This window comes from Lissotriton helveticus, chromosome 5_1, assembly GCF_964261635.1.
Source record: "Lissotriton helveticus chromosome 5_1, aLisHel1.1, whole genome shotgun sequence".
Lineage (NCBI taxonomy): Eukaryota > Metazoa > Chordata > Amphibia > Caudata > Salamandridae > Lissotriton > Lissotriton helveticus.
Genome location: NC_136065.1, coordinates 1,995,063,920 through 1,995,078,255, shown reverse-complemented (window position 1 = coordinate 1,995,078,255; position 14,336 = coordinate 1,995,063,920). Strand labels below are relative to the sequence as shown.

At 45.0% G+C, this 14,336-nt stretch overlaps 1 protein-coding gene across 1 annotated transcript in view; it reads right to left on the bottom strand.

Moving 5' to 3' along the window:
• LOC144756146 (E3 ubiquitin-protein ligase TRIM39-like) overlaps positions 1–14,336 on the bottom strand; it is a 225,563-nt gene that overhangs the window by 90,817 nt on the left and 120,410 nt on the right. The window lies entirely within an intron of this gene.

The following is a 14,336-nucleotide window of genomic DNA, read 5'->3' as shown; positions in this document are numbered from 1 at the left end:
GTTTGAGATGAGTTCCGATAGAAATTAAGTCTGGATGGTTCTGCATTTAAGAGCTTCCTGAATTGAGTTGGGTTCAGCTCTCAAGGAAAGGGAGAAGGCATTCTACAATCTGAAACTGTGGGCCCATGTTTCATCTCTTGAATTATCATTGATGGATAGGACGTATAGGTGCTAATTGGAGGTTTCTGGCTGAGATATACTATGGGGCCAATATCTGTAGGCATTCCGAGCCTTTACCTCTTAAGGTGTTGTGTATGATATAGTCTTCAAAGAGCAAATGTTGGCGGTGATGATTGGTATACATACTACATTGACTAAAATAAAATTCAGCCAAAACGTAAATCTTCATGATCTATGGGAAAATTCTCCAAGAACCTTCCAAGCTAAGTTCTGGCCAGACAAACTGGGGCTCCCTCCTTTCCCGTTCCCAATGTTCCGGACCTGGGATTTTAGCCTGACCAAGATCTGACCCAATTGTCAGGTTAATAAGTTATCCTCAGGGTTCTTTAACCTAATGAGGGCATGGTGAAGATTCTGCTTCTTCGAATATAACGGCTCTTTCTATAAACAGATCAAGGGAACCTCAATGGGGGCATCTTGCGCCCCAAGTGTGGCAAATGCCTTCATGGGAGAGTGGGAACTACACAACATCTACAATGACATGGCCCCGTTTTTTGAAAATGTCACTATCTGGAAGCGTTTTAGAGATGACATTTTCTTTATTTGGAGTGGACCAGTTGACATGTTGCATGCGTTTGTTCTCTGGCTTAATGCTAGTGACACAAATCTCAGATTTACAGTAAATTATAACAGCTACAAAGTCGATTTTTTGGACATCAGCATTGAGGGTACCAGCGGACAATTAAAAGTGAGTCTCTTTCGGAAAACTACAGCCAAGAACACCATTTTGAAGTTTGACAGTTATCACCCTAATTGTCAAAGGGAATCCATTCCCTTTGGGGAATTCTTACGAATTCGCCGTAACTGTACGGACATGGCTGCCTTCCATGCGCATGGAGATGTGTTAAAAGATAGACTCCTCAAGCGGGGGTACCCCCATCGACTTGTGCGGCACGCTTATAAAAGAGAGAAATATTACGACAGAGCTGCGCTATTACAAGGGTCGAAGCGTCAAAAACAAAATCAGATTACGTGTGTGATAAACCATTCAACTTTAAATTTCAAAACTAGGAACATTATTAATAAAAACTGGAGAATTTTGAATTCAGACGATAATGCTCCTCCCATGCCACTACCCCTGTTAGCCTACAGACGAAACAAAAACCCTAAAGATATGTTGGTGCACATTCGTCAGGTGAAAAGATCTCCCCTAGATGGCCAACGTTCTATCACAGGTTTACCTGCCATCCTGGGCAACCACAGATGTGGCTCTTGCCATGCCTGTGATTCAGCAATTATATCTGAGGTTATTAAATATAATGACAGAGAGATCAGACTACGTCATTTAACAAACTGTCGTAGTAGTAATATCATTTATATCCTGTTTTGTGACTGTGGGCTGGCTTATGTAGGAGAAACAGGTCGGGAATTCCGCCTTCGCTTCAGCGAACATAAGTCTGCCATAAGGACAAAAAAACTGACGGCACTGCTAGTTCAACACTGTTTGAATATGAACCACAATGAGCAGGACATCAAATGGTCAATCCTAGAAAAAGTGCAACCTAGATTAGGCCAACCAAATGAGATTACGCGTAAGAAACGTGAGACTTTTTGGATTTATCACTTTGATAGTGTAAAACATGGCCTCAATGAAGAAATAGCCTGGTATGTCACGAAATAGATGCCCTTTTATTACACGTAGCTATTATCTGTTATTCCAACTTTTTGAGCTATGGGTTCATCAACGGTCATGCCATTTTGTTTTGCTGTTGACCATTACCTGCTCGGGCACCGATTCATGACTATCTGAGATATCTCGTCCTCTAATGCATCTTGTATGCTAAATAATCATCTTCTCACTGCTCCCTAGACGTTGCTGTTAATATTAATGGGTATGTGTACTGTGTGAGCATACGAGGATTCATAGTTTAATATCAGCAATTTAGTTTCTCTCCTGCATCGTGACTCCGGTATCCGATGGGAGACGTTTTTAAAGGATCCCCCATCTTATAATATGTATGAAACTTTTGGTCATATTCGGCTTTATATGCATAGCCCGTGATTCTATTACTCGGGTAAACCATATGTGTAGATTCCAATACGTGGATATATATTCTTTTTTTTATATAAAATCTCCATGGATTAAGAGTAGTAAACTGGTTTTAATCGTAAGTAGATGTGTACCTAATATGAATTTGTAATAGGCTTCTTATCAGAATCATTTGTAGATTGTGTCTAGACATGTGAATTACAGCGTTATCGTTAGACAAGTCTATAGATAATCATAGACGTCTATCAGATATATATATTATTAATCATGTTTCTAGTACTTGACTGTTCTTTGTCTGTCTCCCTCAAAATTGTAGTCCATGTATACTTACTGAGGATTCGCTCGTGTTTGGTCATGTGATGAGTCGCAGTGTTATTTTGGGCAATGTTACTTAATGATGTATGTTGTGGTGCTTTCTCTCTTTCCTTGAGAGTATACATGGTGACAGTATATATTTTTTATATGTATTCTAGGTCCCCTGGATATTTGGGCTCGATTGTCTGAAAGAGGTCCTGAGGAAGGTGGCCTCGTGCCACCGAAACAAGCGTCGACCAAGTGCGGGGTCTCATACTGCGCTTTGAGACCTAGTAATTGGCGGGGTAGTCCTGCTAATTAAGCTTCAGTTCTCCTTTTTCAGTTACTGTGGTTTTGAATGAAGTGAGAGTATGATTGTGTTGGTATGATTGTGTTTGATTGTATGTCACCAGGGGTATAACTATTTGGGCAAATTGTTTTTCATGTATATAGTTATTGTTACATTATGTCTTTTCTATTGTATGAATTATGAAAATATATATGAAATGTATATGTAGTAAAATGTCTCTTTTATGAAGTATAAAAATATAAAAAATATTAAAGCACTGATAAATTGAAAATAAAAAGCTTTATATATTTACGAAAAAACTAAAAAGGATTGTTGTGTTTCTGTCACCTGTATTTGATTAGGAATAGGATTCATATCAGTATTGAAATATTGTGGCCATTGTGGGAACATTGTTCTTCTAGAAGATTCTGCTTGCCGCTCAGACTAGGCCCTTGGTAGTGCGAGTAATGATTGTGAGTCGACGCGACTGTGGTTATTTTTTGTTTTTGTCCTCTCCTGATGTCTTCATTCATTAACTTCAGCTGGATTTAAAACACTGCAGCCCATCTGGCACTGAATTTACCTAAATGATTTCTGCTTCACAAGTATTAAGGACCTTCTACTTTCAAAGCAATGTGCATTGTGTTTAAGGCATTTTATCAGACTGGTCCTCGGTATCCACAGGACAAGTTCTATCATTATGTTCCAGCTGCTGCTTGAGATCTGCTGAAGCTCGTCTTCTGGTGGCTCCCAAAACTCTACCGGACACATACATGAGGTCGAGCTTATCTGGTGCAGCAGCAGCCAAGTTATGGAGCTTACAGACCTTGTACCTTAGAAAGTATGGCTCCATGTTTGCTTTTCGGAATGCACTAACGACCTAGTTGCTTCTCAATTGAGTCACTCCTATTTTCTAGTAAAGACAGCACAAGGACACCTAATCAGTCCTACAGCGCTTTATAAATGAACATTGCATTACATTACAGAGAACATTGAATACCTCATGTTGATTCTCCCAAAAGCACATAGAAAGGTGAACTACACAAACAAAATAAACATACATGAAACAAGGTACCTTTTTATGTACTTCTGGGACATGTTGCATATTATACAATCTTTTGATGTCCTGGGTAAGATAAGTAAGAAAGAATATGAAAATGTATTTCATAGGTAGTGTTTGAGAGGCCAGGCGAAGCTACACAGTGTCTCAGCCCACCTGGTCATTGTGGCTAACAGATTATCCAACTGTCCTGGTCCTGTCTGAATGTTTTAGAACAATTCACCCGGGTGTGGGGGCAAGAATGTCATAAGACACTAGGGCACACCAGAACACTGGCCATCTTCCTTCGTTCACCCGTTGTTATTCTTCACTGGAGGCTCAGCTCAGGCTCCTTAAACCCTCTCAGAGCCTGAGGGAAATGTTACTTACTTTTTGTAATGATTTCTCAGGTGGATACTTTATCTACCTGTAGATTTCTCCCCTCATGAATCTTCTCCAGGTGCCACAATGGCTCTGGAACATTTGCAACAGCTCTTCCACACCTACATTGCTCTAATCCAACCCCCCAGATTGAATATGCTACTTACCAGTATGCATCTGTTCTTGGCATGTAGGGCTGCTAACATTCATATCTATTGCCTAGATCGCCGCCTAGTGTTGGGTCCGGATGATTGCACATTGTTGTCCTGGAAGAGTCTTCGAAGTATCACGAGATAGGTGGCTCCTCCCCTGGACTACAGTGCGCATGGGCATCGACTCCATCCCCAGATTGTTTTTAGCCATTGTGGCAGAGATGGAGTGAAATAGTGTAAAGGATGTCCATGCTAATGATGAATGCAAGAGAGTATCTGCAGCCGCTACGGGCACCGGGGAGGAGGGCGGGCGATATGAATGTTAGCAGCCCTACATGCCAAGAACAGATGCATATTGGTAAGTAGCATATTCAGTTCGAGGCATGTGGGCTGCTAAATTCATATCTATTGCATAGAATGCACAGCAGTCCCTCCATTAAGGGCGGTTGCCCGTGCCAGCTGCAGAAGCTTGAAAAAGTGTCTTGAGAACAGCCTGTCCTACAGCTGCTTGCTGTTTGGAATGCACATCAACACAGTAATGTTTGGTAAATGTGTGTGGTGTAGCCCATGTGGCTGCTCTACAAATGTCATCTAAAGGAATGTTCCCCAGGAAAGCCATGGAGGCCCCCAACTTGCGTGTGGAGTGCGCCCTTGGGGGTATTGTTAAAGTACGCTTAGCCTTTTGATAACAGATTTGAATGCACTTAACAATCCATCTGGCTATTCCTGCTTTGGAAATGGGGTTGCCTTTGTGCTGCGCTGAGAAGGCAACAAAAAGTTGTTGCGTTTTCCTAAAGTGTTGCGTTCTGTCAATGTAGTACATCAACGCCCTCCTAACGTCCAATGTATGAAGCATTCTTTCCGCTACTGTTTGTGGGTTTTGGAAGAATGCGGGTAGGTCAATAGTTTGGTTGATATGAAACTGTGACACTACTTTAGGAAGGAATTTGGGGTAAGTGCGGAGCACTACCCTGTTTGAATGTATTTGGATGAATGGCTCTTGGATCGTGAGCGCTTGCAGCTCACTAACACGTCTGAGCGATGTAATAGCAATGAGAAAAGCCACTTTCCATGTTAGAAATTGAATTTCGCAGGAGTGCAGTGGCTCGAAAGGTGGACCCATCAGCCTAGTGAGGACCACATTGAGGTTCCACACAGGAGCTGGTGGTGTTCTTGGAGGAATGACTCGCTTCAGTCCCTCCAGGAAGGCTTTAATGGCAGGCACCCTGAAAACAGAGAGATGCTGCCTATTCTGGAGATAAGCCGCTATGGCGGATAAGTGTATCCGAATGGAAGCGTACGCTAGATTGCATTTGTAAAGATGTAACAAATAGCAGATGATGTTAGGAATGGATGCGTCTAGCGGGTTGATATTGTGGTCTGTACAGTAAACGACAAGCCGCTTCCACTTTGCTGCATAGCAAGCTCTGGTAGTGGGCTTTCTTGCCTCCCGGATGATGTCCATGCATTCTGGAGGCAGGTTGAGGTAGCCAAATTCTAAGACCTCAGGAGCCAGATCGCCAGATTGAGCTGTTGCGGATCTGGATGCTGAATGTCTCCATGGTTCTGCGTCAGGAGCCTGGATGTGAGATGCAGCCTTTGATGCGGTACCACGGAAAGTTCTAGGAACGTGGTGTACCATGGTTGGCGTGCCCATGTTGGAGCAACCAGGATGAGAGTCATCGAGTGTTGCTTTAGCTTTCTTGCCACCAGCGGAATGAGAGGCGCTGGGGGAAAAGCGTACGCAAATTTGCCTGACCAGTTCATCCATATCGCATTCCCTTGCGATTCCGGGTGAGGGAACCTGGCGGCAAAGCTTTGGCATTTTGCGTTTTCCCTTGTGGCAAACAGGTCTATCTCTGGATGACCCCACTGCTGGAAGTACGGGTGGAGTACTGATGGATGTATCTCCCACTCGTGCATTTGATGGCTGTATCTGCTGAGCAGATCCGCCATCTGATTGTCCTTGCCCGGGAGGTGTTCCGCCATGAGGAAAATGTTCCTCTGAATGGCCCACTTCCACATGCCCTGAGCCAGATGAGACAGCTGTGGCGAGTGAGTGCCTCCCTGTTTTTGGATGTAGTACATGGCTGTCATGTTGTCCGTCCGGATCAACACGACTTTGTTGCACAGATGTACTTTGAAGGACTTTAGCGCCATGAAGATTGCCATCAATTCTAGGTAGTTGATGTGCAACTTCTGTTGCTGGGTGGACCACAGTCCCTGCACAGTGTAGTGGAGCACATGGGCTCCCCACCCTTGGAGAGATGCGTCCGTCGTTAGGATAATCTGTGGCACTGGCTCTTGGAACGGTCGTCCCTTGCAAAGGTTGTGTGGATTCCACCAATGCAGAGAGTTGTATGCCCGACCGGTTACCAACACTAGGTCTGTCAGTTGTCCCCGAGGCTGTGTCCACTGATTTGCCAAGCATTCTTGGAGCGGACGCATGTGCAACCTCGCGTGCGGGACTATGAAGATGCAGGAGGCCATCATGCCTATCAACTGCATGAACACTCTCGCTGGTAGGGAGTGTTGCGGTCTGAACCTCTGGATCAGCGATTGAATCGTGTCGATCCTGACTGGGTTTGGCTGAGCCATAGCAGTCAGGGTGTTTATTGTCGCGCCCAGATACTGCCGCACATGGGCTGGCTGAAGGTGCGACTTTGGGTAGTTTAGCGAGAACCCCAGACTGTGAAGGAGGTGAATAGTGTGGGACATGTCTGTGGCGCACTGTTGTTCCGACTTTGCTTGAACAAGCCAGTCGTCTAGGTACGGGTAGACATGTATGTTCTGCTGTCTGAGGTGCGCCACCACTGTCGCCAGACACTTCGTAAACACTCTGGGGTCAGTAGTCACCCCGAAGGGTAGGACTTTGAACTGATAGTGCCTTTTTTGAATGGTGAACCTGAGGTATTTTCTGTGGGATGGATGGAGTGGGATGTGGAAATAAGCATCCTTGAGGTCCAAGGTTGCTAGGAAGTCCCCTTGGTTTAGCAGTGGAAGAATTTGCTGCAGTGTCAGCATGTGAAAGTGTTCCGACAGTATATACATGTTGAGAGGGCGTAGATCCAGAATGGGTCTGAGGGATCCGTCCTTTTTTGGGATGAGGAAGTACAGGGAATAGACTTCTGTTCCTTCCTCTTCCACCGGTACGAGCTCGATTGCGCCTTTTTGCAGCATCACCACAACTTTTTGCTGCAATAAGTGCAAGTGCTCTGCCGACATAGGACGGTGTCTTGGGGGAATGTTGGGAGGAGTGGATGTTAACTCCAAACAATAACCGTACTGGATAAGTTTTCTCACCCACCTGTCAGTGGTGATGGACGTCCAGACTGGCAGGAACTGCTGGAGTCTCCCCTCGACAGGTGTTGGATGGTCGGGGGGCAGTGACAGAGAGTCACTGTTTGTTGGCGGCAGAGGAACGGGAGTTGTTGTTCCCTCTGCCCCTGCCTTTGGCACTGTTACCTCTGTAACCCCCTCTACCCTGCTTGGGGTACGAGGATTGTGCACCACTTTTTGCGAATTGTGTTTGTTGACCCAACTGTCCTCTGGTAACACCACGTGCTCCTGAGCGACGAAAAGTGCTTCCCCTGAATTGTTGAGACTGAAGCGCCCCCATGGACTTAGCAGTCTCATTGTCATTTTTAATCTTTTCCAGGGTGGTGTCAACATCTGGACCAAACAGTCTGTCTGGATTGACGGGCTGGTTGAGTATTGTAGTTTGAATATCGGGTGTAAATCCAGATATGCGAAGCCAAGCTTGTCGCCTTAACATGACGCTAGTGTTAATCCCCCTAGCCGCTGTATCAGCCACATCAAGTGCACACTTTATTGCTGCGTTTGAGATGAGCTTTCCCTCTTGTATGAGCATCTCGGCCCCTTCCTTAAACTGATCAGGTAGGTGTTAAAGGAGCTGTTCTGGGGTGTCGTAATGCGCCCTATCGTATCGTGCCAATAGTGCCTGTGTGTTTGCTATACGCCAGATATTGGCAGCTTGCGCAGCCACCCTTTTGCCGGATGCCTCAAGCACTTTCGACTCCTTGTCTGGGGGAGGAGCTTCACCCGTTGTTTGGGAGTTCGCCCTCTTGCGGGCATTGGCGACCACCAACGAATCCAGAGGCAACTGTCTCCGAATATATGCAGGGTCTGCAGGTGCTGGCCTGTATTTCTTTTCGATATGTGGGTTCACCACTCTCGCCCTGGTAGGTTCCTTAAAGATTTCGGGTGCATGTTTAAGGACACCTTTGAGCATAGGAAGTATTTTAACTGTTCTGTCTGAGACAGAGAAAGTGTCAAACAAAAAATCCTCCTCTACCGGGTCAGCATGCATGTCCACATCATGATTTGCCGCTGCCCGCTCTATCAAAGCATTAAACGCTGCCGAATCCTCTGTTGGTGATGTACGTGCCCCAAACCCCTGTGGATCCTGTACCACCTGATGTCCACCTTGGTCCCCAGTATCGCCATATGAGTCCAGTTGAACATCAGGGTCATTGTCAACTGGGAAATTGTACTGTGTAATGGCGGCTCCGCGTGAGTGTCCGTGGCCGGGCCAGAAGGCGGGGCCGGGGATAGCGGTGCTGGGTCGTGGGTAAGGCCGAGTGGCGATCCCGTGACCTGAGCCTGAGCCATGTAGCTTTCGGGGCATAGCTCTTCCTCTGAGCTATCTTCCCCAGCCCCATAAACTTCTTCGTTGTCCCCTACTTCCTCGACGTATTCAAGGTCCAGGGCCTGTCCTTCGACTTGGTCTTCGGGCTCCGCCTCGACCTCCGTAGACGGTGGAGAAATCTGAAGATGATGGCTACCGCCTTCTTCTGCGGGGTCGTCGAATATGTCCTCGGGTGCCGGGGCCGCTCGCTGGGCCTCGAGGCGCGCCGCGCGCCGCGCGCCGATGCTTGAGCGTCTTCTTTGACCTGAATTTTGAACAGGCCATGCAGTTTTCCTCGTTGTGGTCCGGCGAGAGGCATTTATTACAGACCGGATGCACGTCGATATGTGGATATTTGGATCCACAGACGGGGCAGAATTTGAACGGGCTCCGCTCCATGTTAAGTTCGTCGGGGTCTTGCTGCGACGAGAGGGTCTCGATGTCCGAAGAGTTACTCGACTCCGCAGAATTCCGGCTCAGAGAGTCCGAGGATGCTCGAGACCGTACACAAACAATACCGACGCAGGTAACGAAGGCCTTTTGGCCTTAAGAACAAAGTTGTTCGGTTCCGACACGGAGACGTCGAAACCACATCCGAACCCAATGGCGGAAAAAAACAATCTGGGGATGGAGTCGATGCCCATGCGCACTGTAGTCCAGGGGAGGAGCCACCTATCTCGTGATACTTCGAAGACTCTTCCAGGACAACAATGTGCAATCATCCGGACCCAACACTAGGCGGCGATCTATGCAATAGATATGAATTTAGCAGCCCGCAGCCCACATGCCTCGAACGTGATGCCACAATGTTCCTTACGGCGCCACACAGTGCTTTATATCAGCTCTTGTCTTTTTTTCCTCATGCTCTTAGAGGAGGAGGGAAGCTGATAAACCGAAGTGCAAAACTAGCTTTAATTTCATTTAGCCCGCACTGTAACCACTCTTCAGAGTGAAAAGGCAAGTGGCTTGATAAGAAATGTACAGGCGGGTAGTGTGTCTACGAGAAGGATTATGTTACTTACCCTGTAAGCATCTGTTCTTGGCATGTAAAGCTGGCTGTAGAATCACATGTTTTGCATACTCTTGCCATCAAGTGTTGGGTCCGGATGTTTGGAAGAAGTCTTTTCTAGCCACAAGGTAAGGTGACTCCACCTTTCAGTAATAGTATGCATGTGCATCGATTCTATTGTTAGATTGTTTTCCCGCAAGAGTGTGAGAATGGAGTAAGTAAGTGTAGTACAGAGATTTCCATACATATGTAATGTGAATATTAAGAACTGCAACAACCACAGGTGTCAGGGGAGGAGAGTGGGCACATGTGAATCTACAGCTCTACATGCCGAGAACAGATGCTTATAGGGTAAGTAACGTAATCCATTCAAGGCATGTGTGCTGTAGATACACATGCTTTGCTTAGATTGTATAGCCGTATTCTCCCAAGTGGTGGCTAACCAGTGGGTGTTGCACTTGTTTGAAAAAGTGTTTTTAGCACTGCTTGTCCTTCATTAGCTTGTTGATGTGCTAATACACCCACACAATAATGTTTTAAAAATGTGTGTGGTGTAGACACTTATTTTGCGAGTAGAATGTGCTCTAGGAGGTATAGTTAAAGTTCTTTTAGCTTTAACATTGCGAGTTTGAATGCGTTTGACAATCCATCTTGAAATACCTGATTCAGAGATAGGATCTCCTTTATGAGGTGGAGCAAATGCAACAAAAAGTTGTTTTGTTTTACGAAAATCCTTTGTTCTATCGATATAGTAAAATAGTGCTCTTTTGACATCAAGTGTGTTTAGAGCCCTTTCTGCTACCAAATCAGGTTGAGGGAAGAACACAGGTAACTCAACTGATTGATTAATATGAAAAGCAGAAACTACTTTTGGAAGGAATTTTGGATTTGTACGAAGAACCACTCTATCTTTATGAAGTTGAAAGAAAGGTTCTTTTAAGGTTAATGCCTGTAGCTCACCAACACGCCTTAGTAAAGTGATGGCAATTAGAAAGGCGACCCATGAGCCTTGTGAGAACAATGTTAAGGTTCCAGATCGGTGCAGGTCGGACCCTGGGTGGTATTATCTTTTTAAGGCTACCATAAATACTTTAATTAGAGGAACTTTGAATAAGGATAAATATTGTCTGTTTTGAAGATATGTGGCTACTGACGCAAGGTGTAGTTGAATGGATGTGTAGGCTAAACCAACTTGCTTTAAGTGCAAAAGATAAAAAATAATATTTTGTATAGAAGCATCTACCGGATCAATTGTGTTATCATTACAATATATTACAAACCTTTCCCACCTTGCAGCTTAAAATACTCTGGTGGTAGGTGTACTTGCTTCCTTAAGAATTGTCATACAATCTGGTGGTAGATTCAGGTATCCAAATTCTATGACTTCAGGAGCCAGATCACTAGGTTTAGTTCCATGGGGTTTGGAAGTCTGATTTCTCCATGGTTCTGTGTGAGAAGGTTGGAAGTGAGGTGCAGCTTTTGGTGTGGAACCACTGACAGGTCTAGCATGGGGAACCATGGTTAGCTAGCCCATGTCGGAGCCACTAGAATCAGTGTGAGTGATGCCTGCCTGAGTTTCTGAACCAGAAATGTAAGGAGAGGGAGAGGAGGGAAAGTGTAAGCAAATATCCATACAAGTTCTTCCATAGGGCATTGTCTTTAGATAGATGGTGTGGGAACCTGGAGGCGAAGTTTGGGCATTTTGAGTTCTCTGCTGTGGCAAAGAGGTGTATTTGTGGGAAACCCCATTTTTGGAAGTATGGAAAGAGAAGCTGGGGATAAAGTTCCAATTCATGGACATGTTGCTGCATCCTGCTGAGAAGTTCGGCAAACTGGTTGTGCATGCCTGGAGGTGTTCTGCCAGAAGATTAATTTTGTGAGGTATTGCCCAACGCCAAATGGTCTGAGGGAGGTGTGAAAACTGTAGAGAGTGTGTTCCCCCCTGTTTTTGTACATAGTACACAGCTGTCAAATTGTCCGTCCGGACTAGGACAACTTTCCCTAGCAGATGAAGCTGAAAAGCTTTTAGTGCTAAAAAGACCGCTAGAAGCTCCAAGTAATAGATGTTTTGACTCTTGTGTTTGGTGTCCCATAAACCCTGAATTGATAGATGCTGGAGATGAGCACCCCAACCTGTGAGAGATGCATCTGCTGTTAGTATGACAAGTGGAATTGGGCCGATGAATGGCCGCCCTTTTGAGAGGTTTTGTGTGTTCCACCACTGCAGAGATTGATGAGTGCGACTGTCTACCAACACTAGATCTGTTAATTGACCCTGTGATTGATTTCACTGATATGCTAAGCATTCCTGTAGAGGGCGCATGTAAAATCTTGTGTGAGGCACTATCGCAATGCATAATGCCATTATCTCTAACAGTTGCATGAACGTTTTGACTGGTAGGTATTGGTTGTTTTGAAACTGCAGTAATAAAGTTTCAACATTTTGATTCTGGCTGCACTGAGAGAGGCTAGATGGGAGAGGCTAGAGCTGTAAGAGTGTTTAGTGTTGCTCCCAGAGATGGTTGCAGTTATGAGGGTTGAAGATGGGACTTTTGTGCATTGACTGTAAATCCCAATTGATGGAGAAGGTTTAAGGTAGCTTGAGTGTATTGTAAACACATTTTCTGTGTATTGGCTTTGATGAGCCAATCGTCCAGTTATGGGAAGACATGATTTGTGTCTTCTTAGATGCGCTGCTACTGCTGCTAGACATTTTGTAAATATTCTGGGTTTAGTAGTCACTCCAAATGGGAGTACTTTGAATTGATAGTGATTTACTGTTATCACAAATCTGAGATATTTGTGATGTGCTGGGTGTATAGGAATATGGAAGTATGCATCCTTTAAGTCTAGTGTGGACATAAAGTCGCCTTGTTGTAGAAGTGGAAGCACTTACTGAAGTAACCGTATGGAAGTGTTCTGACAGAATGTATAGGTTTAAAGTTCTGAGATCTAAGATTGGTCTTAGAGAGCCGTCCTTTTTGAGGATAAGGAAGTAAAGTGAGTAAACTCCTGATCTTTGGTGTTGTAATTGAACTGGTGCTATAGCTCCTTTTGTTAGAAGAGTTTGTACTTCTTGTTTGAGGAGCTTCTGGTGTTGTAGCGAGAGTTTTTGAACGTGAGGTGGAATATTGGGAGGATTGGTGGTAAGCTCCAGGCAATAACCATATTGGGTAATATCCAAAACCCATTTATCTGATGTTATTGATTGCCAAATGAGAAGAAACTGTAGCAATCTTCCCTGACAGGTGATGAATGGTCTGGGGGGTATACTAGCAAGTCACTGCCTGTTAGTGGACTGGGAGGTGCATGTTGGTGTACCTATACCTCTCCCTTTAAAATTGTTCCCTCTATATCCACTCTTGTAGAATCCTCTAGAGGGGGATGGTAGTTTGTGTCTTCTGTGAAGATGTGGCCACATCTCTGGTGTTAGTTTTAGAGCCTCCTCTGTAAAAGGAGCAACGAAAGGAACCTCTGGTAGAAGAAGATTGAAGGGCTCCCAAACATTTTGCCACATAGATATCCTTTTTCATCTTTTCAAGAGGTTGGTCTATTTGAGGCCCAAAGAGGCGTTCCTTATCAAAGGGTGCATTAAGAATGATTTGCTAAAAATTCTACACCGATCATACTACACCAGGCGCACCCTACACAGGATAGGTAGAACACTGCACCCTTTCTTCCTGCGCGGCTGCGGGAATGAAGGTACCTTTTTTCACACCATATGGCAATGTCCCAAAATTATGGAATACTGGACACAAGTGATGAGGACAATATCAAAATTGGAGGGAGTGTCACTAGTACCGGAGCCCAGGAGGTGTTTAATAAATGTGTGGGAGCCCAATGATCTTACTCATCAGGCTCAGAACTGGGCCACGCTAGGGATCATGGTCGCTAAACGAAACATTGCCCAAAAGTGGGGAGCGGCAGAGATACCATCCCTGACCTCATGGTCTTGGGACATGGATGTGGCCATAATAGCCGAGAGAACGGTGTTCATCAATCGAGGGTGCCCCCGAAAGTAGAGTAAAATCTGGGGGGCTTGGAACAAATTTAGGGGGCACATCTGTGATCCACCGCCAGACCAGGACGATGAGGGTTCAGAAACAGAATAACAAAAAAGATCGGTTGGAAATTGAGAGGGGTTTAGATAACAGCTGTGATGCAATGCAAGGGTATGAACCAAAAGTGCTGATTGTGTCTGAATGTATTCCAATGATGTATAATGTACTGCTAACTTATATTGGACTTATATATTGTGCTATTAATGAAAACAATAACAAATATAAAAAAAAACCAAAGGATGGTTTGTTGAACTTCTATTTTGAAACCAGAAATTCTGAACCATGCATGTCTC